Raw genomic sequence first — 25,044 nt, forward strand, 5'->3', positions numbered from 1 at the left:
GGTCTCGAGCCCTGCCGCGCGGGAGGCGGCTGAGGCCCCGTGAGAATTCGAGCGCCGCAGGGGCAGGCTGGCAGTGCTGGGGGACCCGGTGCACTCTCCGCAACTGCTGGCTCGGGTGCTAAGCCCCTCACTGCCTCGGGCCAGCGGTGCCGACCCGCTGCTCCAAGTGCGGGGCGGGCGGAGCCCGCGCCCACCTGGAACTCGCGCGGGCCCGCCAACGCCAAGCGCAGCCCCGGTTCCCGCCCGCGCCTCTCCCTCCACACCTCCCCGCAAGCAGAGGGAGCCGGCTCCGGCCTTGGCCAGCCCAGAGACAGGCTCCCACAGTGCAGCGGCGGGCTGAAGGGCTCCTCAAGCACTGCCAGAGTGGACGCCGAGGCCGAGGAGACGCCAAGAGCGAGTGAGTGCTGCTAGCAGGTTGTCACCTCTCATTAATACTACTATTCACTGGCTATTCAGTTGGAAAAAGTTATTTAACTTCTCTGTATACTTCAGCTGTAATATCAGACTAACACCTCAGAAAATTGTTAAGAAGACTAAATAAGTTAATATTTAAAGTACAGAGCAGTATTAGGGGTATGGTAAGTACTGAATTACTGTTACCTATAATCACTTGTACTCCCAACTACTCCAGAGTACAGTATTGATCACATAAGTATTTAGAAAGTTTTACAGCATTGATAGTTTTTTTCAATCATATCTGTGTTTGATTTTCTCCTCCTCCAATTCTTATACTGATCCACTTGTAGCTGTATTATTTTATATATTCAAATTAAAGAAAAACACTTAGGAAAACTAGGGAGTTTTGGTAACAAACAAAGTAAAAGTAAATACACTAAAAATAAAACAGAGGTAAGTATATGTCATCATTAAATTTGGGAGGTGAAAATAATGTTAGCAGCTTGAACAGTTTCATTTTATGGAAGAGTAAGATGAAGCCGAAAGCTAAGACCAATAGTTTTCCACCGTCCAATCTAGCCTGCACAACAATTGTGAATAAGAAGAGTGTTTGCCTTTTCTTTCTTTTTAAGGCTTGTTAAATTAAATTAAATTTGGCCTAAAGAAACCTTCATACATACTGCACCATAAGCTATACGTAAACAGACTGAAATGTAACTAAGAGTATGTTTTTTAAACAGCCAAGTTTTGGCCAATCATATCAGCCAATAACAAGTCGCAAACTGCTCAGACATGTTCTAATAAGGCAAATACCAAACTATAACCAATCAGGCTGTTTCTGTATGTGGCTTCCTTTTTCTGTCTGTAGATACTACCTAAAGAAGTTGCTGGGTAGACCTCTCTGAACCTTGACTGGTTCCAAGTGCTGCCCAATTCGTGAATCATTTTTTTGCTCAAATAAACTGCTAAATTTGTCTCAAAGTGTTTTTTAACATTATTACTATAAAATTGAAATTATGTATAGAAGTTAAAAATGTATGAAATCCAAACTAACTAGCACATAATTCAGTCTCAGAGGCAACATCATGGAACAGTTAGGTTAACTGAAATCAGAATTGCTGAGTTGTTAGAGTTCTGTCCCTCAATAACTTCACAACTTTGGGTAAGTCATTAACTTTTTTAAAAGAAATTACTTTAGGCTGGACACAGTGACTCATGCCTATAATCTCAGCACTTTGGGAGGGTGAGGTGGGCAGATCACTTGAGGTCAGGAGTTCGAGAACAGCCTGGCCAACATGGTGAAACCCCATCTCTACTAAAAATACAAAATTTGTTGGGCGTGGTGTCAGGTGCATGTAATCCCAGCTGCTCCAGAGGCTGAGGCAGGAGAATCACTTGAACCTGGGAGGTGGAGGTTGCAGTGAGCTGAAATCACACCACTGCACTTTAGCCTGGGCAACAGAGTGAGACTCTGTCTAAGAAAAAAATGTATTTTATTGATGCATAATAGATATTTATTATTTCAGTTACATGTGATAATATAGATTCATACTTTATAAAGATCTAATCAGTGTGCTTGGGATCTCATCACTTTAATTATATGTCCTTTATGCTAGAAACATTCAAATTATTCTAACTATTTTGAAAAGCACAAAAGAATATTGTAAACTTACCCTACTGATCTGTCTCACACTAGGTCTTATTTCTTTTGTCAACTATATGTTTATACACATTAATCAATTTCTCTTCTTTCTGCTACTTCCCTACCCTTCATGTCCTCTGGCAACTACCAATCTACTCCCTATTTTCATGAGATTGATTTTTTAGCTCCGACATGTCAGTGAGAACACACAATATTTGTCTTTCTGTGCTTGGCTTATTTCACTTTAATATACTGACGTCCAAATCCATCCGTGTTGCTGTAAATGACAAGACTTCGTTGTTGTGGCTGAACAATATCACATTGTGTATATATACTAAATTTTCTTTATCCATTCATTCACTGATGGGCACTTAGATTGATTCCATATTTTGGCTCTTGTGAATAGTGTTGCAATAAACATGGAAGTGCAGATCTTTTTCAGTATACTGATTTTCTTTCTCTTGAATATATACTCCGTGGAATTGGTGGATCATATGGTAGTTCTATTTTTAGTTTCTTGAGGAAGCTCCATCCTGTTATCCATAATGGCTGTACTAATTTATATTTCCACCAACAGTGTGTGAGGGTTCCCCTGTCTCCACATCCTCACCAGCATCCGTTATTGACTGTCTTGTTGATCAAAAGCCATTTTAATCGGTGTGAGATGATATCTCATTATAGTTTTGATTTTCATTTCTCTGATTATTATTGATGAGCAATTTTCCTATCCCTGTTAGGCATGTGTATGTCTTCTTTTGAGAAAAGTGTGTTGAGAGCTTACGTTCATTTTTAAATCAGATATTTTTTTCCTATTGAGTGGTTTGAGCTCCTTATGTATTCTGGTTTTTAATCTCTTCTCAGATGGAGAGCTTATAAATATTTTCTCCTATTCTATGGGTTATCTCTTCACTGTGATGATTGTTTCCTTTGCTGTCCAGAGGATATTTGGCTTGATGTAATCCCATTTATCTGTTTTTGCTTTGATTGCCTATGCTGTTGAGGTCTGACACATACAATTTTTTCCTCTATCAATGTCCTGGAGCATTTCCTCAATGTTTTCTTCTGGTAGTTTCAAAGTTTCAGGTCTTAAAGTCTTTATTTTGATTTGATTTTTGTATATGGTGGGAATTTGGGGCCTAGTTTCATTCTTCTACATTCGGTTACACAGTTTTCCCAGCACCCTTTATTGAAGAGACTATCCTTTCCCCATGGTGTTCTTGGAGCCTTTGTCAAAAATAGGTTGACTGTAAAGGCATGGCTTTACATCTGTGTTCTTTGTTCTGGTCCATTGGTCTATGTGTCTGTCCTGTACACATTGTATGGTCTATGCCCACACAATGCTGTTTTGGTACTATAGCTTTGTCATAAATTTTGAAGTGAGATAATGTGATGCCTCTAGCTTTGTTCTTTTTGTTCAGGATTGTTTTGTCTATTAGGGGTCTTTTGTGGTTCCAGATAAGTTTTAAGATTATTTTTTTCAATTTCTATGAAGAATTTTATTCTTATTTTGATAAGGATTGCATTGAATCTGTAAATTGCTTTGAATAGGATTGCCATTTTAACAATATTATTCTTCCAATCTATGAGCATGGAATATCCTTCCATTTATTTGTGTGTCCTCTCCAGTTTCGTTCATCAGCGTTTTACCATTTTCCTTATGAAGATCTTTCACATCTTTGGTTAAATTGACTTCTAGGTATTTTATGTTTTTTTAGCTATTGTAAATGTGATTGCTTCTTGATTTCCTTTTCATATTGTTTGCTGTTGGCATATATAAATGCTACTGATTTTTGTGTATTGATTTTGTGTCTTGCAACTTTACTGAATTCATTTGTCAGTTCTAACAGTTTTTTTGATGGAGTCCAGGATTTTCTAAATTTAAGATCATATCATCTGTGTTCAGGGCTAATTTGACTTTTCCTTTTAAATATGGATGCCCTTTATTTCTTTATCTTGCCTAATTGCTCTAGCCAGGAGTTCCAGTATTATGTTAAAGTGGTGAAAGTAGGCATCCGGCTGGGCGCGGTGGTTCACGCCTGTAATCCCAGCACTTTGGGAGGCTGAGGTGGGTGGATCATGAGGTCAGGAGATCGAGACCATCCTGGCTAACACGGTGAAACCCCGCCTCTACTAAAAATACAAAAAATTAGCCAGGTGTGGTAGCGGGCGCCTGTAGTCCCAGCTACTTGGGAGGCTGAGGTAGGAGAATGGCGAGAACCCGGGAGGTGGAGCTTGGAGTGAGCCGAGATAGCGCCACTGCATTCCAGCTTGGGCGACAGAGCGAGACTCTGTCCCCCCCCAAAAAAGTAGGCATCCGTGTCTTATTTTAAATCTTAGAGGAAAGGCCTTCAATTTTTCCCTTTTCAGAACAGTGTTAGCCGTGGATTTGTCATATATGGCCTTTATGATTTTGAGGAATGTTCCTTCCATACCCAATTTGTTGAGGGTTTTTATCATAAAGAGATGTCGATTTTTTTTTTTTTTTTCTGAGGCAGAGTCTCACTCTGTCGCCCAGGCTGGAGTGCAGTGGCACGATCTTGGCTCACTGCAACCTCGGCCTCCCGGGTTCAAGTGATTCTCCTGTCTCAGCCTCGTGAGTAGCTAGGATTACAGGTGCCCACCACCATGCCTGGCTAATTTTTTCTATTTTTAGTCCAATGCCTTTTTTTGCATCTATTGAAGTGATCACATGGATTTTGTTCTTGATCGAGTTAATGGGATGTATCGTGTTTGCATATGTTGAATCATACTTGGATCCCTGGGGCAAATCCCAGTTGATTATGGTGAATGGTCCTTTTAATGTGTGGTTAAATTCAGTTTACTACTATACTGCTGAGGATGTTTGCCTCTATGTTCATCAGTGATATTATCCTATGTTTTTCTTTTTTTGTTGTATCCTTCTTGCTTTTGGTAGCAGTATAATGCTGGCCTTGTAGAATGAGTTCCACAGTATTCCCTCTTCCTCAATTTTTTTTTGAAGAGTTTGAGTAAAATTGGTATTACATTTTCTTTAAATGTTTGGTAGCATTCAGCAGTGAAGCCATCAGGCCCTAGGTTTTTCTTTGATGAGAGACGTTTCATTATGGCTTTTATCTCATTACTCGATACTGGTTTGTTGAAGTTTTGTATTTCTTCATAGTTTAATCTTACTAGGTTGTATGTGTCCAGGAATTTATCTATTTCTTTTAAATTTTCCAATAGGTTGGCATATAGTTCTTCATGACAGTCTGTAATGATTCCTTGTATTTCTGTGGTTTCAGTTGTTATGTTCCATTTTTCATTTTTTATTTTATTTATTTAGGTTTTTCTCTTTTTTTTCTAGTCTAGCTAAAGGTTTATTGGATTTTTATCTTTAAAAAAAAACTTTTCATTTTGTTGATCTTCTTTATTGTTTTTATAGTCTGAATTGTATTTTTTCCTGCTCTGGTCCTTATTATTTCTTTTTGTCAACTAATTTTGGGTTTGATTTGTTCTTGCTTTCCTTGTTTCTTGTGGTGCATCATTAGTTTGTTTATTTGAAGTCTCTCTACTTTTCTGATGTAGACATTTATTGTGGTAAATTTCCCTCTTAGAGCTGCTTTTGCTGTATTCCATAGATTTTGGTATGTTATATTTCCATTTTCATTTATTTCAATAAATTTTCTAATTTTCTTCTTAATTTCTACATTTACCCATTGTTTGTTCTGGAGCATGCTGTTTAATTTCCATGCTGTGTAATTTCATGAAGCTTCTGAGGTTCTCTAATTGATTTCTACTTTTATTCTACTGTGGTCAGAAAAGATACTTCATAGAATTTCTACATTTTGTTTTATTTTATTTATTTATTTATTTTGGAGACAAGGTCTCACTCTGCCACCCAGGCTGGAGTACAATCATGCAATTGTAGTTCACTGTTACCTTGAATTCCTGGGCTCAACCAATTCTCTTCTTCTGCTTTGGCCTCCTAAGTAACTAGGACTACAGGCACAAGCTATCACGCTTGGTTGTTTCTACAATTTGAATTGGTTGGAACCTGTTTTGTGACTTAAGATATTGTTTATTCTGGTGAATGTTCTATGTATTAATGAAAAGAAACAATGTTATTCTGTAGCAGTTGGATGAAATGTTCTGTAAATGTTAGTTAGGCCTTTCAGTATGTAGTTTATCTCCATTATTTCCTTTTTGATTTTCTCTCTTAATGATCTCTTCATTTTTAAGAGTGGGGTGATAAAGTCCCCTACTATTATTGTATTACAATCTATCTCTCCCTTAAGATCTATTAATGTTTGCTGAATATACTTAGATGTTCCAGTGTTTGGTGCACAGATATTTATAATTGTTATATTTTCTTGCTGACTTGACTCCTTTATCATTATATAGTGACCTTTTGTCTCCTTTTACAGTCTTTGATACGTAGGCTATTTTATCTCATATAAGTGTAGCCACTCCTGCTTTTTCTTTGGTTTCCAATTGCATGTAATATCTTTTTCCATCTCTTCACTTTCAGGCAGAATAGGATAGAAAGAAATAAAAAAAAATCTACGCTTTAACCCTATTCCCCCACTTTTTGACTTTTAATCGTCTCAATTTACATATTTTTATATTATCTCTCTCTCTTAACAAGTTGCTGTAGCTATTACTGCTTTCGATAGATTTTTCTTTTGGGTTTTGTGTTAGAGGAATCAGTGAATTGCACACCATGCAGTATTACAGTAATCTGGGTTTGTCTATGTGCTTCATTTTACTGGTAGGTTTTATATCTTCAATTTTTTTGTTGTTGTTTTCCTTTCAGATTATAGAACTCCCTTTAGCATTTCTTTAAAAATGGGTCTGATGGTGGTCAATTCTCTCAGCTCTTGTTCGGGGAAGACTTTATCTCTCCTTCATATTTGAAAGATAACTTTGCTAATTAAAGTGTTCTCGAATGGCAGTTTTTTTCTTTCAACACTCTGAAAATGTTGGTGCACTCTTTCCGTTCCTGTGTGATTTCCATTGAAAAAAAAAATCTGTTGCCAAAGGAATTGGGGATCCTTTATAAGTTATTTACTTCTTTTCTCTTGCTGCTTTTAGAATTCTCACTTTGTCCTTGACCTTTGAGAATCTGATTATTATATTCCTTGGGGTAGTGTTATTTGGGTCAGATCTGTTTGGTGTTCTCTGACCTTCCTATACCCGAATGTTTCTTTTGAAGTTTTGTGAAGTTATCTGTTATTATTTCTTTAAATAAGCTTTCTACTTCTTGCTCTTGCTCCATTCACTCTTGAACACCAATAATTCTTAGATTTTACTTTTTCAGGTAATATTCTATATCTTGTAAGTGTTCTTCATGCTTTTCATTCTTTTTTTTTATTCTTCTGACTGCATTATCCCGCAGCCTGTCTTCAAGATTACAGATTCTTTCCCCTGCTTGATCCATTCTGCTGTTGACAGCCTCTAATGAATTTTGACATTCAGCAAATATATTTCACAGTTTCAATATTTCTGTTTTATTTTTTAAAAATTATTCTAATCTCTGTGTTTAATTTATCTGATAAATTTCTGAGCTCCTTTTCTGTGTTAACTTGGAGATCATTGAGCTTTCTTCAAGAGGCTATTTTAAATTGTTGGTCAGAGAGCTCAAATTATCACTATGTTGTTAGGTTCCTTGCTTTCGGGAAATCATGGTTCCCTCTTTGCTGTTGTTTTTTGTGGATGTACATCTATGTCTTTGCATTGAATGATTTATTATTTATTTCAGTCTTCTTTCTCTGGCTTGTTTGGGTTTTTATTGAATATATTTGCTTAAAGGTTCTTTACCACTAGGCTACTGCCTCCTTTTCAGCTGCCTTTGGCACGTTAAGCCCAGGTTTGCCTTGACTCTACTAAACAATCTCAGTGCTTCCTTTCCAAATAGAGGAGGCACCAAAGGGGATATCCTGGCAGTATGGGTAGGCTGAATAGGGCTTTGTGCCCAGGAGACCTGTGGAACAAACCTCCTATAGTGTGGTCCTACTGAGCGGCTACTTTGATTTGGTGTTTCCTTTGCATTACAGAGCAGAGTTTCCAGGGCTGAGATGGTAGTCCTGCCTCCCCTTTGTCTCTACCTGTCCTCAGAGATATTTCTCCCTTCAGGCACTTGGGATGCTTCCCACTGGTTAAGGCACGGACAGATCTTTTGCCTGGGAACCCAGTATGGTGGAGAACTGGTTGTGTATCTCAGTCTCACTTTTTCTAGTGTGGAAACTATGAGTTGGGGAAAATTTTTCCATTTGTTTGGTACTGGGCAGAATGGAGGGAGGAGCATCAGAGATGTGGAAGTCTGATTTTGTTACCTTCTATATTTTTTTTCACTTCTTGGTGGCTCCAGGAACTGTCTCATCTTCATATCTGAGTTCTGGGCACTGTATGTTTGTTTTTTATTTTCTGTGGGAGACGGGTGACTAAAGCCATCTTGCTTCTATGCAGCCATTTTATTACTGGAAGTCAAGTCGTTAACTTTTCTCTGCTTTAGTTTATATATGTGTAATGGATAATTGGACATAGGAATTGTAGTATGTGCTTTGTGAATGTTTAGACTAAATGATATTATATGAAAGTATTTCAAAAATTGAAAAGCCCTATGTAAAAGTTCACACACATTTACAGGAAAGCTTCATAGCACAGACATAGGAAAGCTTCTTAACCAGCTGTTTAAGTATGGGGCAAGCCATCTGACCACTCTGAGGTTGGGATCCTAGCATATACCATATATGGCTCTTTTCTTTTCCAAATAAAATAGTACAAATGTATTACATTTTTGAATAGTGTTATGAAGTATAGTAGCTGCTAATGCAAAAAATAAGATACTTGTCATAATCTATCCCTTTAAAATTCTTTAAATTTATTCATTTAAATTATGGAGAAGATGATAATGGTCAGTCATTTGCTGTTTACAGTTCCTTTGCTAAATGGCACTCACTATGATGAAAGTTGGGGATGTAATCTGAGTTCTAACAACGTATTGTTAAATCATTTGTTCATTTATTCATTAAACAATTAATGAGTTCCTATGGCAGAGAACAAATTTTTTGTACCTACCATCCTGGAGCTTAAAGTCTAATAAAGGTAAATACACATTAAACATATCTTAACAAAGGGAATGAGTAAATTACAATAAATTACAAGTTATGACAGGTTTAATAACTGTTTTCAAAGCTGCAGTCATCAAGAGCCTAAAGTGTGTGGTCTCTGCCGAGCTTTAGGGTTTAAGCGAAATTCACATCATTTGTTACAGTCCAGGAAATTCTTTGACTGAATTTCTTCAATTGACTTCTTTTAGACTATTGTATGATACTTTGTTTTTCTTTAAAAACACTCCAGCAGCTCACATACCTGATGACTAAGAATTTCTGATAGCCATACATTTACTTCCTGCTTACCTGCATTATCAGATGTTGGGAATGTTTCTACTCAAATATCATGACAGCAACTTACCAGGAGAGTTATTTTTTTCTTGATTTTCTTGGCTAGATCTTGACATTTTATCTAAGCAAAAGTAGGAGAGAGAAGACACAGAAAGATACATTTAAGAGTCTGTTCTTTCGAAATAGAAATAATGAATTATTTAAGTGTTTACAACTGTGATATACAAAATGTCTTCAGACAAGATGCCATCTGTTTTTCCTTCTACTTCTTTAAATAATCATTTTTTCTAATTGATAGAATAAGAATAAGAAATAGTGATAACTCCTCCCTCTGCCTGGTGTGACATTCAGATAAACAGTACAATATTTTAGATTTTACTGTCTGAAGTCCAAATTCACATCTGAAAAATCTTACCCAATGTCAAATTCACGACATATTCCTTTTGAATGTGAGAAAACCAATGCTGCATTCTAATTTTTGTCTTAAGTTTGAGAAAAAATAGGGTATTGATATTTGATTCTTGATAACTTTGTTTATAGCAGTGTTTCCCAGTAGTCATCAAACTCTTTAGAGGAAACACATGCTAATGCCAAATGTTTCCTCTGCAACAATAAAGGAGTAGACAGAGACTTCAGTAGAATTGAGGTTGTGGATTCTGTTATGCTCTATATGTGACCTTCTTTGGATACATTGTATCTGATTTTTCTCACTGATCTTCCTTTCCCTGACTTTTTCATTGGTTTCTCTCTTCCCTGAATCCATTTCAGCATCTGTTTATTAGTAGCCAATACATAATGCCGCTGCTTCACTGAATTAACTGTAGGAGAGTAAAAACTTTACCTCTACCCTCTTAGGTACTTTGGCTGATCCTGAGAATGAATTTAGTGTAACACATTAACAAGAGAGAAGCATGCAAAGTGTTTAATATAAGTTTCATGTGACATGGGAGCCTTCATAAGCAAATGAAGACCCCAAGAAGTAGCAAAAGCTAAATGCTTTTATATGAGGTTTAACAAAGGGAGACAATTATAGAATAGTAATTAACTTATGTGGAGAGGCTAAATGGAAGATAAGAACTATTTTTCAAAGGTCTGTTTATACTGAATTCTCTTGGCTATCACTCCCTACTGAAGAATGCTGCTTTTCTCTGGGTACAAGGAGGACATCATTCACATGAAAGTTTTTAATCTCCTGTTTTCAGGAAGAAAAGGGGAGACTACCATGCCCTTTTGCATCTACTGCTTTTCAAATTCTTTAGCTCAGTAATAATACTATGCCAAAGTGGTATATTTTGGGGTGGCACAGTGTGCCACCCTTCCTGCATCTGATCAGCTTGTTGTTTCAACTCGCTTGCCCTAGATACTTCTTCTTCCTCCAGTTAAGACATCTGTTTATATAAGAAAAGAGGCCAGAAGCTCATCCAAGTATCACTTCACACTGATGCAGCATTCCTCCGTCCTCATGACAGCATCCAGACTCCATCTTTCTCAGGAAGAGAATCCCTTCCATTCAGAGTAATGCTTGGAGGCAGAGGTTATGTTTCCTCCTACCAGCTGAGAAGGGTTATTTGTTACGCCCCGCCCCCTGCCCCCCTCCATGGTGTCCAGGCTCTTGCTTTTTTTTTTTTTTGAGATGGAGTCTGGCTCCATCGCTCAAGCTGGAGTACAGTGGTGCGATCTCTGCTCACTGCAAGCTCCGCCTCCCGGGTTCACGCCATTCTCCTGCCTCAGCCTCCTGACTAGCTGGGACTACAGGTGCCAGCCACCACGCCTGGCTAATTTTTTTTTGTATTTTTAGTGGAGAAGGAGTTTCACCATGTTAGCCAGGATGGTCTCAATCTCCTGACCTCGTGATCTGCCCGCCTCGGCCTCCCAAGGTGCTGGGATTACAGGCCTGAGCCACCGTGCCGGGCCCAGGCTCTTGCTTTTTATCCAACTGTTGCTTTCTCATACACTGGGCCTTCCTAATCAGCCCATCCACTTGTCGGAATTAGCAAAATGAAAACAGCTGGAGCTCACGCCTCAGGATCCCTCTTCAGAAATTTATTTATAACTGTGCTTTAATTTGTGGCAGTATGTTTCTTTCCCCAAATGTTTATTTTGAGAATATTCAAACATACAGAAAAATTGAAGCAGAGTATAATGAATGCCTCATGCTCATCACCAGAGAACATTTTAGAAATGCTATTTTGTATTGCTCTTTATATTTTTCATTCTCTGTTTCAAGTAGATAGCCAGGCTATTTGTATTTTTACAGCAGGATAAAAGAAAAAGCCTGCTGTGCTTTAAAACTGTGCAGCCCAATAAGGTAGCCACTGGTCACATGAGGCTGTTTAAATTTACATTAAAATTAGATGTAATTAAAAACTGATTTGTTGCACTACCCACATTTTAAATGCTCAGTGGGCACATGTGGCTAGTGGTTACTGAATTGGACATTTTTATCCTCTTAGGAAGTTCTACTGGACACCACTTTAAAAGACATTTCGGTCTTTTATAAAAGACTAAATTTGTTAAAGAAATAAATCTGCGTTTCTTGGAGGGCAGGAAGAGATAGAGGAGTACCTCTGAAGCAAGAGAGGGAAGAGCAGTTTCCACAACTGGGAAAGGGATAAAAGCCAATAGGTCCTGTAATTTTTAGGGATCCAGCTGCTCGTCTGTAGCAGTGCACCCAGAGAAGACAAAATCTCAGATAAATGGTTGTGTGGTATGCCCAGGAGAGCTGAATCTAGGACACAAACCTCAAGGGTCCACTTTAATTTGGCAGTAGGGAGTCCACTAGAGGCTCTAATAGAAGGAAAGGTCAAGAAATTTATCCCATTTTCTGAGCACTGAGTGATATGGCTTGGCTGTGTCCCCACCCAAATCTCAACTTGAATTGTATCTCCCAGAATTTCCCTGTGTTGTGAGAGGGACCCAGGGTGAGATATTTGAATCATGGAGGCCAGTCTTTCCCATGCTATTCTCGTGATAGTAAATAAGTCTCAGAGGATTTGATGGATTCATCTGGGATTTCTTTTTTTTTTTTCTTTTTTTTTTTTTGGAGACGGAGTCTCGCTCTGTTGCCCAGGCTGGAGTGCAGTGGTGTGATCTGGGCTCACTGCAAGCTTCGCCTCCGGGGTTCATGCCATTCTCCTGCCTCAGCCTCCAGAGCAGCTGGGACTACAGGCGTCTGCCACCATGCCTGGCTGATTTTTTTGTAGTTTTAAAGAAAGAGTTTTAAAGAAAGAGACAGGGTCTCACCGTGTTAGCCAGGATGGTCTTGATCTCCTGACCTTGTGATCCGCCCACCTCAGCCTCCCAAAGTGCTGGGACTATAGGCGTGAGCATCAGGGATTTCTGCTTCTGCTTCTTCCTCATTTTTCTCTTGCTGCCACCATGTAAGAAGTACCTTTCACCTCCTGCCATTATTCTGAGGCCTCCCCAGCCATGTGGAACTGTAAGTCCAATTAAATCTCTTTTTGTTCCCAGTTTTGGGTATGTCTTTATCAGCAGTGTGAAAATGGACTAATACAGTAAATTGGTACCAGTAGAGTGAGGTGCAGCTGAAAAGATACCCAAAAATGTGGAAGTGACTTTGCAACTGGGTAACAGGCAGAGGTTGGAACAGTTTGGAAGGCTCAGAAGAATACAGGAAAATGTGGGGAAGTTTGGAACTCCCTAGAGACTTGTTGAATGGCATTGACCAAAAACCTGATGGCAACATGGACAATAAGGTCCAGGGGTGGTCTCAGATGGAGATGAGAAACTTCTTGGGAACTGAAGCAAAGATGACTCTTGTTATATTTCAGCAAAGAGATTGGTGGCATTTTGCCCCTGCCCTAGAGATGTGCGGAACTTTGAACTTGAGAGAGATGATTTAGGGTATCTGGCAGAAGAAACTTCTAATCAGCAAAGCATTCAAAAGGTGACTTCAGTGCTGTTAAAAGCATTTCATTTTAAAAGGGAAACAGAGCATAAAGTTTGCAGCCTGACGAATGCAGTAGAAAAGAAAAACCCATTTTCTGAGAAGAAATTCAAGCCAGCTGTAGAAATTTGCATAAGTAGCCAGGAGCCTAATGTTAATCCCCAAGACCATGGGGAAAATGTCTCCAGGCCATAGCAGAGACCTTCACAGCAGCCCCTCTCATCAGAGGCCTGGAGGTCCAGGAGGAAAAAGTGGTTTTGTGGGCCGGGCCCAGGGTCCCCATATGTGTGCAGCCTAGGGACTTGGAGCCCTGTGTCCCAACCATTCCAGCCATGGCTGAAAGGGGTCAATGTAGAGCTCAGGCTATGGCTACAGCGGTTAGAAGCCCCAATCCTTGGCAGCTTCCATGTGGTGTTGAGTCTGCGGCTACACAGAAGTCAAGAATTGAGGTTTGGGAACCTCTGCTTAGATTTCAGAAGATGCATGGAAATACCTGGATACCCAGGCAAAAGTTTGCTGCAGGGGCAGGGCTCTCATGGAGAACCTCTGCCAGAGCAATGCAGAAGGGAAATGTGGGGTCGTAGGCCCCACACAGAGTCCCTACTGGGGCACTGCCTAGTGAAGGTGTGAGAAGAGAGCCACCGTCATCCAGACCCTGGAATGTTAGATCCACTAACAGCTTGCACCATGAACCTGGAAAAGCCACAGACACTCAACACCAGCCCGTGACAGCAGCCGGGAGGGAGGCTGTACCCTGCAAAGCCACAGGGACAGAGCTACCCAAGGCCATGGGAACCCACCTCTTGAATCAGCGTGACCTGGATATGAGACCTGGAGTCAAAGGAGATCATTTTGGAGCTTTAAAATTTGACTGCCCTGCTGGATTTCGGCCTTGCTTGGGCCCTGTAACCCCCTTCTTTTGGCCAGTCTCTCTCATTTGGAATGGCTGTATTTACCCAATACCTGTACTCCCATTGTATCTAGGAAGTAACTAACTTGCTTTTGATTTTACAGGCTCATAGGTGGAAGGGATTTGCCTTGTCTCAGACGAGACTTTGGATTGTGGACTTTTTAGTTAATGCTGAAATGAGTTAAGACTTTGGGGGACTGTTGGGAAGGCATAATTGGTTTTGAAATGTGAGGACATGAGATTTGATGGGCCAGGGGTAGAAAGATATGGTTTGGCTGTGTCCCCACCCAAATCTGAACTTGAATTTTATCTGCAGAATTCTCTCATGTTTTGGGAGGGACCCGGGGGAGGTAATTGAATCATGGGGGCCAGTGTTTCCTATGCTATTCTCGTGATAGTGAATAAATCTCATGAGATCTGATGGGTTTATCAGGGGGCTTTGCTTTTGCTTCTTCCTCATTTTTCTCTTTCCACCACCATGTAAGAAGTGCCTTTCACCTCCCACCGTGATTCTAAGGCCTCCTCAGCCATGTGGAACTGTAAGTCCAATCAAACCTCTTTTTGTTCCCAGTTTCAGGTATTTCTTTATCAGCAGTGTGAAAGTGAACTAATACACCAAGTAAGCCTGTGGATATGGTTGATTTCTAGAGAGAAAGATATCATGATACTGAGTAAGAATTAGTTTCTAGGCAGTCTAGTGTCCGTTTGGGATTTAATCATGAATAAAGAGAAGAAATTTGGCAACTGAGTTTCAAGCCCACTTAAAAACATAATAAAAGTTATCTTTGGAAATTATTTTCAACACAGTGTACAAACATATTTACATAAAAAGATAATGTACATATTTGTGGCCACTGGGGGACATTGTTCCCTCATACAAAAGACAAAGAAGATTTTGAAGCAGTGGTTCTCAAACATGAGCATACATCAGAATGACTTGGAGGACATTTCATCTAGTCTCTTAGCATTTTTCAAGACTATGATTTACTGTTAACTACAGTTACCTTGTTGTAGAATAAATTGTTCTCACGACAAAAATGAAAAGTATGTGAGGTAATGCATATGTTAATTACTAGATCTATTAATTCCACAATGTATATACACTTGAAAACAATATGTCGTACATGGTAAATACACATAATTTTATATGTCAAGTTAAAAATTAAATAAAATAATAAAGATAATGAACATTAAAAAAAATCACTTGAAAGACTTGTTAAAACACAGACTGCTGGACCCCTACCTGTAGAGGTTCTAATTCAGTGGAGATGCTGGGAAGGAGACAAAAATATAAATTTTTAACAAGTTCCCATGTGATGCTGTTGCTGTTGGTCTGGGGACCACACTTTGAAAGCCACTGCTTTAGTAAAACTTTTAAAATATAGTATTAAGACTATTTATTGATCAAACTTACTTCACCATGAGAATATTGTAATGAACACAAAGAACAGTCTGGATGTACTGATAGGTGGCCTTTATCTGGCATAAGAAGAATGTGTGCAATTATTCTATTTTTAGATGGCAATAGTGCTATAGAGCATTATACAAGGTTATAGTTTCTATATAGTTAAAGAGAAGGTGTACAGTGGATGGGGCACAGCAATGATGTGCAAGATCAAAAAACAGAACCGCTTCTGAGACTAAATTAGCTTAGGTTTAGACAGAGCCTAGTCCCCAAAATATTGGTATAGGAAAACCTCTCAAGGTGTGTACCTGGGAGACTTCCTGTTCCAAAATGTTTGTGTAGACACAGGTTTCCTTCACTCTTCATTCCCCCCACCCCACAAACTAAAAGAAATATACAGCCCTGAGATTTCACCAGTGACTTCCAGAAATTCAAATGTGAGGATAAATCAGTTCCTGAGGACATAGAGAAGTAAAAAAATTCTGAGCAGATGGTAACAGAATCAAATTTTCATATCCGAAATGCCCCTTCCTAATATCTGCCCCGCACCAATTTGCAGAAAATGTCCCTTGATTCACAGTTTCTGCACTGGATAAGGTGAGATCAAGATGAACAACCAGCTTTCCTACCATCTTGGATTCCCTGGCAGGAGACCTATTCATGCCTCAATCCACAGCAAGTATTGTAAGTGTCTGGAAGGAGAGAACAGCCAGAGACAAGGAGAGAATGTGGAACTACCATTCTTAGTGCTTGAAACTCTACTCTGTACTTAGGCCAAAGGAGATGCCAAATTACAGTGGCTGCTCACCAGCACCATGCTGTAGGAGGTACATGTCACAGGTCCCCTGAGCACAAATCCCCAGCCAGCCTTTTTATACGACCAGGATATCCCCTTTCAAATCTCCCATTGCAGATGGGCAGTGCTCTGATTGTTTGCTAGTGCAAAGACAAACCTGAGTTTAAGGCGCCATCTAGTCCTGAAAGGAGGAAGTGAGCAAGTGAGAAAAAAGTATAAGATATTGAACAGGTAATTTAAGAAGAATCTCTAAGTTAACATCCCATCCCCAGTTAAAACCAAAGCAAGCCAGACAGAGAAGACTAAAATAATCCTTTAATGCAAAGACGTAAATATACATCCACAAGAAACAACAGGAAACAGGAAACCATGAACAACACAAATGGACAATGTAAAGAACCAGTGATTGACCCTAATGAGATGACAGTACATCAAATACGTGACCAAGACTTCAAAATAATAGTTTTAAGGAAACTCACTGGTATCTAAGATAACACAGAAAGGGAACTCAGAAATTTATCAGAGAAATTAAACATGGAGGTTGAAATAAAAAAAAGCCAGCAGAAATCTTGGAACTGAGAAATATATCTGCTGAGCTGAAAAATTCACTGCAGGCTCTCAACAGCTGAATGGATTAAGCAGAGGAAAGAATCAGTGAACTAAAAGACAGGCTATATGAAATCATGAGGAAAAAAAAATGAAAAGCAAGATAGAGAATATTACACAGGGTACCTGGCATGATTGCCGAATAGGAACAGCTCCAGTCTGCAGCTCCTGGCGAGACCAACACAGAAGGCGGATGATTTCTGCATTTCCAACCGAGGTACCCAGTTCATCTCACTGGGACTGGTTAGACAGTGGGGTGCAGCCCATGGAGGGAGAGCAGAAGCAGGGTGGGACATCGCCTCACCTGGGAAGGGCAAGGGGCCGGGGAACTCCTTCCAGTAGCCAAGGGAAGCCCTGAGGGACTGTACTATCCAGCCCAGATACTATGCTTTTCCATTGGTTTTTGCAACCCAGAGACCAGGATATTCCCTTGTGTGCCTACACCACCAGGGCCCGGGGTTTCAAGCACAAAACTGGGCAGCTGTTTGGGCAGACACTGAGCTAGCTGCAGGAGTTTTTTTTTCATACCCCAGTGGCACCTGGAACTCCAGCGTGATAGGACTGTTCACTCCCCTGGAAAGGGGGCTGAAGCTAGGGAGCCAAGTGGTCTCACTCAGCGGGTCCCACTCCCATGGAGCCCAGCTCTCACTGCCAGCACAGCAGTCTGTAGTTGACCTGGGATGATAGAGATTGGTGGTGGCAGGGGCGTCTGTCATTACTGAGGCTTGTGTAGGCAGTTTTCCCCTCACAGTGTTAAAGAAGCCACTGGGAAGTTCACACTGTGGGAAGTTCAGACTGTATGAAACTCACTACAGCACAGCAAAGTGCCTGGGGCCAAACTGCCTGTCTAGATTCCTCCTCATTGGGCAGGGCATCTCTGAAAGAAAGGCAGCAGCCTCAGTCAGGAGCTTATAGATAAAACTCCTATCTCCCTGGGACAAGGCACCTAGGGGAAGGAATGGCTGTGGGCACAGCTTCAGCAGGCTTACACATTCCTGCCTGCTGGCTCTGAAGAGAACAGCAGATCTCCCAGCACAGCGCTCAAGCTCTGCTAAGGGACAGACTGCCTCCTCAAGTGGGTCCCTGACCCCTGTGGCTCCTGACTGGGAGAGACCTCCCAGGAGGGGTTGACAGACACTTCATACAGGATAGGTCCTGTTGGCATCAGGCAGGTGCCACTCTGGGATGAAGCTTCCAGAGGAAGGAGCAGGCAGCAATCTTTGCTGTTCTGCAGCCTCTACCGGTGATACCCAGGCAAACAGGGTCTGGAGTGGACCTCCAGCAAACTCCAGCAGACCTGTAGAAGATGGGCCTGACTGTTAAAAGGAAAACTAACAATCAGAAAGCAATAAAATCAACATCAAAAAAAAAAAAAAAAAAAAGGATCAGCACCAAAGATCAAAGGTAGATAAATCCACTAAATGAGGAAAAACCAGCCCCAAAATACTGGAAATTCCCAAAACCAGAACACCTCTTCTCCTCCAAATGATCGCAACTCCTCTCCAGTGAGGGCACAAAACTGGATGGAGAATGAATTTGACAAGTTGACAGAAGTAGGCTTCAGAAGGTGGGTAATAAGAAACTACTTGGAGCTAAAGGAGCATGTTCTAATCCAGTGCAAGGAAGCTGAGAACCTTGACAAAAGGTTACAGGAACTGCTAACTAGAATAACCAGTTTAGAGAAGAACATAAATGACCCGATGGAGTTGAAAAACAGCATGAGAACTTCGTGAAGCCTACACAAGTATCAATAGCCAAATTGATCAAGTGGAAGAAAAGATATCAGAGATGGAAGATCAACTTTATGAAATAAAGTGTGAAGACAAGATTAGAGAAAAAACAATGGAAAGAAGTGAACAAAGCCTCCAAGGAATATGGGACTATGTGAAAAGACCAAACCTACGACTGATTAGTGTACCTGAAAGTGACAGGGAGAATGGAACCAACTTGGAAAACACACTTCAAGATATCCTCCTGGAGAACGTCCCCAACCTAACAAGACAGGCCAACATTCAAATTCAGGAAATACACAGAACACCACTAAGATACTCCTCAAGAAGAGAAACCCCAAGATACATAATTGTCAGATTCTCCAAGGTTGAAATGAAGGAAATAACGTTAAGGGCAGCTAGAGAAAAAGGTCAGGTTACCTCCAAAGGGAAGCCCATCAGAGTAACAGCGAATCTCTCTGCAGAAACCCTACAAGCCAGAAGAGAGTGGGGGCCAATATTCAACATTCTTAAAAGAATTTTCAACCCAGAATTTCATATCCAGCCAAACTAAGCTTTATAAGTGAAGGAGAAATAAAATCACTTACAGATAAGCAAATGCTGAGAGATTTTGTCACCACCAGGCCTGCCTTACAAGAGCTCCTGAAGGAAGCACTAAATATGGAAAGGGAAAACTGGTACCAGCCACTGGAAAAACATACCAAAATATAAAGACCAACGACACTATGAAGAAACTGCACGAACAAATATGCAAAATAAACAGATAGCATCATGATGACAGGATTAAATTTACACATAACAATATTAACCTTAAATGTAAATGGGCTAAATGGCCCAATTAAAGGACACAGGCAATTTGGATAGAGTCAAGGCCCATCTGTCTTGACCTATCTCACGTGCATCAGGAGACCCATCTCACTTGCAAAGACACACATAGACTCAAAATAAAGGGATGGAGGAATATTTACCAAGCAAATGGAAAGAATTAAAAAAAGCAGGGGTTGCAATCCTAGTCTCTGATAAAACAGACTTTAAACCAACGAAGATCAAAAAAGACAAGAGCATTACATAATGGTAAAGAGATCAATGCAACAAGAAGAGCTAACTATCCTAAATGTATATTCACCCAATACAGGAGCACCCAGATTCATAAAACAAGTTCTTAGAGATCTACAAAGAGACTTAGACCCCCAAACAATAATAGCGAGAGACTTTAACAGCCCACTATCAATATTAGACAGATCAACGAGACAGGAAATTAACAACTATATTCAGGACTTGAACTCATATCTGGACCAAGTGGACCTAATAGACATCTACAGAACTTTCCACCCCAAATCAATGGATTATACATTCTTCCCAGCACATGGCACTTATTCTAAAATAGACCACATAGTTGGAGGTAAAACACTCTCAGCAAATGCAAAAAACGGAAATCATAACAAAGTGTTTGTCAGACTGCATTGCAATCAAATTAGACATCAGGATTAAGAAACTCACTCAAAACGGCACAACTACATGGAAACGGAACAGCCTGCTCCTGGATGACTACTGGGTAAATAACAAAATTAAAGCAGAAATAAATAAATTCTTTGAAACCAGTGAAAACAAAGACAATGTACCAGAATCTCTGGGACACAGCTAAAACAGTGTTAAGAGTGAAATTTATAGCACATTAAATATATAAATATAGATATACATAATATATATAAATATAAATATAGCACTAAATTTATAGCACATCAGAAAGTGGAAAAGATCTAAAATCGACACCCTAACATCACAATTGAAAGAACTAGAGAAGCAAGACCAAACAAATTAAAAAGCTAGCAGAAGACAAGAAATAACTAAGATCAGAGCAAAACTGAAGGAGATAGAGACACAAAAAACCCTTCAAAAAACATCAGTGAATCCAGGAGGTAGTTTTTTGAAAAGATTAACAAAATAGGCCACTAGCCAGACTAATAAAGAAGAAAAGAGAGAAGAATCAAATAGTCACAATAAAAATTGATAAAGGGGATATCACCACTGATCCCACAGAAATACAGACTACCATCAGAGAATACTATAAACACCTCTACGCAAATAAACTAGAAAATCTAGAAGAAATGGATAAGTTCCTAGACACATACACCCTCCCAAGACTAAACCGGGAAGATGTTGAATGAATCCCTGAATAGACCAATAACACATTCTGAAATTGAGGCAGTAATTAATAGCCTACCAACCAAAACAAAACAAACAAACAAAAAGCCAAGGACCTGATTGATTCCCAGCCAAATTCTACCAGAGGTACTAAGAGAAGCTGGTACCATTCCTTATGAAAGTATTCCAAACAATAGAAAAAGAAGGACTCCTCCCTAATTCATTTTATGAGGCCGGCATCATCCTGATACCAACCTGGCAGAGACACAACAAAAAAAGAAAATTTCAGGCAATATCTCTTATGAACATCAGTGTGAAAATCCTTGATAAAATACTGGCAAACCGAATCCAGCAGCACATCAAAAAGCTTATCTGCCATGATCAAGTCGGCTTCATCCCTGGGATACAAGGCTGGTTCAACATACGCAAATCAGTAAACGTAATCCATCACGTAAACAGAACCAATGACAAAAACCACATGATTATCTCAATAGATGCAGAAAAGGCCTTTGATAAAATTCAACACCGCTTCATGCTAAAAACAATAAACTAGCTATTGATGGAACGTATCTCAAAATAATAAGAGCTATTTGTGAAAAACCTTCATAGCCAATATCATACTGAATGGGCAAAAGCTGAAAACATTCCCTTTGAAAACCAGCACAAGACAAGGATGCCCTATCTTACCACCTCTATTCACCATAGTATTGAATTTCTGACCACGGCAATCAGGCAAGAGAAAGAAATAAAGGGTATTCAAATAGGAAGAGAGGAAGTCAAATCGTCTCTGTTTGCAGAAGACATGATTATATATTTAGAAAACCCCATCTTCTCAGCCCAAGGACTCCTTAAGCTGATAAACAACTTCAGCAAAGTTTCGGGATACAAAATCAATGTGCAAAAATCACAAGCATTCCTATACACCAATAATAGACAAGACAGAGAGCCAAATCATGAGTGAACTTCCATTCACAATTGCTACAAAGAAAATAAAATACCTAGGAATACAAGGGACGTGAAAAACCTCTTCAAGGAGAACTACAAACCACTGCTCAAGGAAATAAGAGAGGGCTCAAAAAAACTGGAAAAACATTCTATACTGATGGATAGGAAGAATCAATATCATGAAATGGCCATACTGCCCAAAGTGATTTATAGATTCAATGCTATTCCCATCAAGCTACCATTGACTTTCTTCATAGAACTGGAAAAAACTACTTTAAATTTCACATGGAACCAAAAAAGAGCCCATATAGCCAAGACAATCCTAAGCAAAAAGAACAAAGCTGGAGGCATCATGCTACCTGACTTCAAACTATACTACAAGGCTACAGTAACCAAAACAGCATGGTACTGAAACCAAAACAGAAATATAGACCAATGGAACAGAACAGAGCCCTCAGAAACACCACACATCTACAGCCATCTAATCTTTGACAAACCTGACAGAAACCAGCAATGGGGAAAGGATTCCCTATTTAATCAATGATGCTGGGAAAACTGGCTAGCCATATGCAGAAAACTGAAACTGGATCCCTTCCTTACAACTTGTACAAAAATTAACTAGAGATGGATTAGAGATTTCAACATAAATCCTAAAACCATAAAAACCCTAGAAGAAAACCTAGGCAATACCATTCAGGACATAGGCATGGACAAAGACTTCATGACGAAAACACCAAAAGCAATGGCAACAAAAGCCAAAATTGACAAATAGTATCTAATTAAACTAAAGAGCTTCTGCACAGTAAAAGAAACTGTCATTATAGTGAACAAGCAACCTACAGGATGGGAGAAAATTCAATCTATACATCTTACAAAGGTCTAATATCCAGAATCTACTAAGAACTTAAACAAATTTACAAGAAAAAAACAACCCCATGAAAAGGTGGGTGAAGTATATGAACAGACACTTCTTGTAAGAAGACATTTATGTGGCCAACAAACATAAAAGCTCATCATCACTGGTCATTAGAGAAGTGCAAATCAAAACCACAAGGAGATACCATCTCACACCAGTTAGAATGGCAATCATTAAAAAGTCAGGAAACAACAGATGCTGGAGAGGATGTGGAGAAATAGGAATGCTTTTACACTGTTGGTGGGAGTGTAAATTGGTTCAACCATTGTGGAAGACAGTGTGGTGATTCCTCAAGGATCTAGAACCAGAAATACCATTTGACCCAGAAATCCCATTACTGGGTATATACCCAAAGGATTATAAATCGTTCTACTATAAAGACACATGCACACATATGTTTATTGCAGCACTATTCACAATAGCAAAGACTTGGATCCAACCCAAATGTCCATCAATGATAGACTGGATAAAGAAAATATGGCACATAAACTCCATGGAATACTATATAGCCATAAAAAAGAATGAGTTCATGTCCTTTGCAGGGACATGGATGAAGCTGGAAACCATCATTCTCAGCAAATTAACACAGGAACAGAAGACCAACCACCACATGTTCTCACTGATAAGTGGGAGTTGAACAATGAGAACTCCCACTTATCAGGGAGGGGAACCTCACACACCGGGGCCTGTTGCGGGGTTGGGGACAAGGGGAGGGAGAGCATTAGGACAAATACCTAAGGCTTGTGGGGCTAAAAACCTAGATGATGGGTTGATGGGTGCAGCAAACCGCCATGGCACATGCCTGTTAGAATGGCTTTTATAAAAAAGATAGGGAATAATAGATGCTGGTGAGATGTGGAGAAAGAACCTTTTATACCATTGGTGGGAATGTAAATCAGTATAGCCATTATGGAAAACAGGATGGAAGTTCTTGAAGAAACTACAAGTGGAACTACCATATGATTCATTGATACCACCATTGAGTATATATCCAAAAGAAAGGAAATAAATGTATCAAAAAATATCTGCAACCCTGTTTATTTCAGCACTATTCACAATAGCCAAAATATGGAATCAACCTAAGTCTCTATCAACAGATGAATGGATAAAGAAAATGGATCTGGAGATCATCATACTAAGTGAAATGAGCAAAGAACAGAAAGAAATATTGCATGTTCTTACTCATATGTGGGAGCTGAAAAAGTGGGTCTCATGGGGTAGAGAGTAGATTGGTGGTTACCAGATGCTAGAAGGGTAGAGGGAAGTAGGGAATGAAGAGAGGTTGATTCGTGAGTACATATGTACAATTAGATAGAAGAAATAAGACCTGATGTTCAATAGATCAGTAGGTTGACTATAGTTAACATTAATAGAATGCATATTTCAAAACAGCTAAAAAGAAATAATTTGAATGCCCTAGAATAAAGAAAGGTAAACATTTAAGATGAAGGATATCTCAGTTATCCTGATTTGGTTATATGAGTATAGCAAATTGTTACATGTATGACTAAAATAGGTACAGCTATTATGTATAAAGAAAAAAGATGTGTACTTGAATATGGCAGGCCTTAAAATTCAGTAATTTATTTCCAAATTGTTATTCAGACAGTATCAAGGAGTCTATATTTGTCAGGATAATCTAGAGTTAGATCCTATTTTAGAGTTTAATTAGAGGCTGAAACGTGAGCTTCCTGATGACATACACACAGCCTTGAAGGGCAGAGTAGAGGAAAATCACCTTTCGCAGGTTCCTATCATCTTCCACAAATTCCTAAGAATTGGATGCTCTTCTATAATATTGGTATCCTTTTTCCTCTCATAGTTATAATACCAAAATCACTGCATAGACGGAAGTTATACCTTGTCAGGAGAAACCCTTTGTATTTTGTCTTAAAAGTCTATAAAATTAATGTGAGGTTTACTTGATTCACTGTGTTAGTTATGATAATTGTTTTATGCCACTAGAAATCGTTTTTACTCTCTGAAAAATAATGTTTCAAAACGAAAATGGACCTTGAAAGATTTTATCTTTCAAATTCTTCATTTTGTAAATGAGAATTCAGTGTTCAACAAAGTTAAATAATTAGCTCAAGATCTTAGCAATTTTATTAGACTAACAGTATTTCTGGTTTTCTGAAAGAGTGATTGAGAAACAGTAGCTTAGGAAGTTTGAAAAATTAAGTAAATGTTTTTGGTCTAGTTTTACATATACTTACAACTCATGAAAAAATATGAACTAAGTTTTAGTAGTGTTTATCTTTGGGCTTCTCATTTCCTACTATGTA

At 39.3% G+C, this 25,044-nt stretch overlaps 1 long non-coding RNA gene across 7 annotated transcripts in view; it reads left to right on the plus strand.

Moving 5' to 3' along the window:
- The window catches only part of LOC107973643 (uncharacterized), a 156,880-nt gene continuing 131,836 nt past the window's right edge, over positions 1 to 25,044 (plus strand). For 4 of the 7 annotated variants that reach the window (XR_008546812.2, XR_010150122.1, XR_010150123.1 and 1 more), the window contains exon 1: positions 1 to 397. This is a non-coding gene — a long non-coding RNA (uncharacterized LOC107973643). Of the gene's footprint in view, positions 415 to 25,044 lie in introns of all 7 variants that reach the window. The other 3 variants (XR_008546810.2, XR_002942741.2, XR_008546811.1) reach the window with 3 other exon arrangements.

Source organism: Pan troglodytes, chromosome 13, assembly GCF_028858775.2.
Source record: "Pan troglodytes isolate AG18354 chromosome 13, NHGRI_mPanTro3-v2.0_pri, whole genome shotgun sequence".
Classification (NCBI taxonomy): Eukaryota; Metazoa; Chordata; class Mammalia; order Primates; family Hominidae; genus Pan; species Pan troglodytes.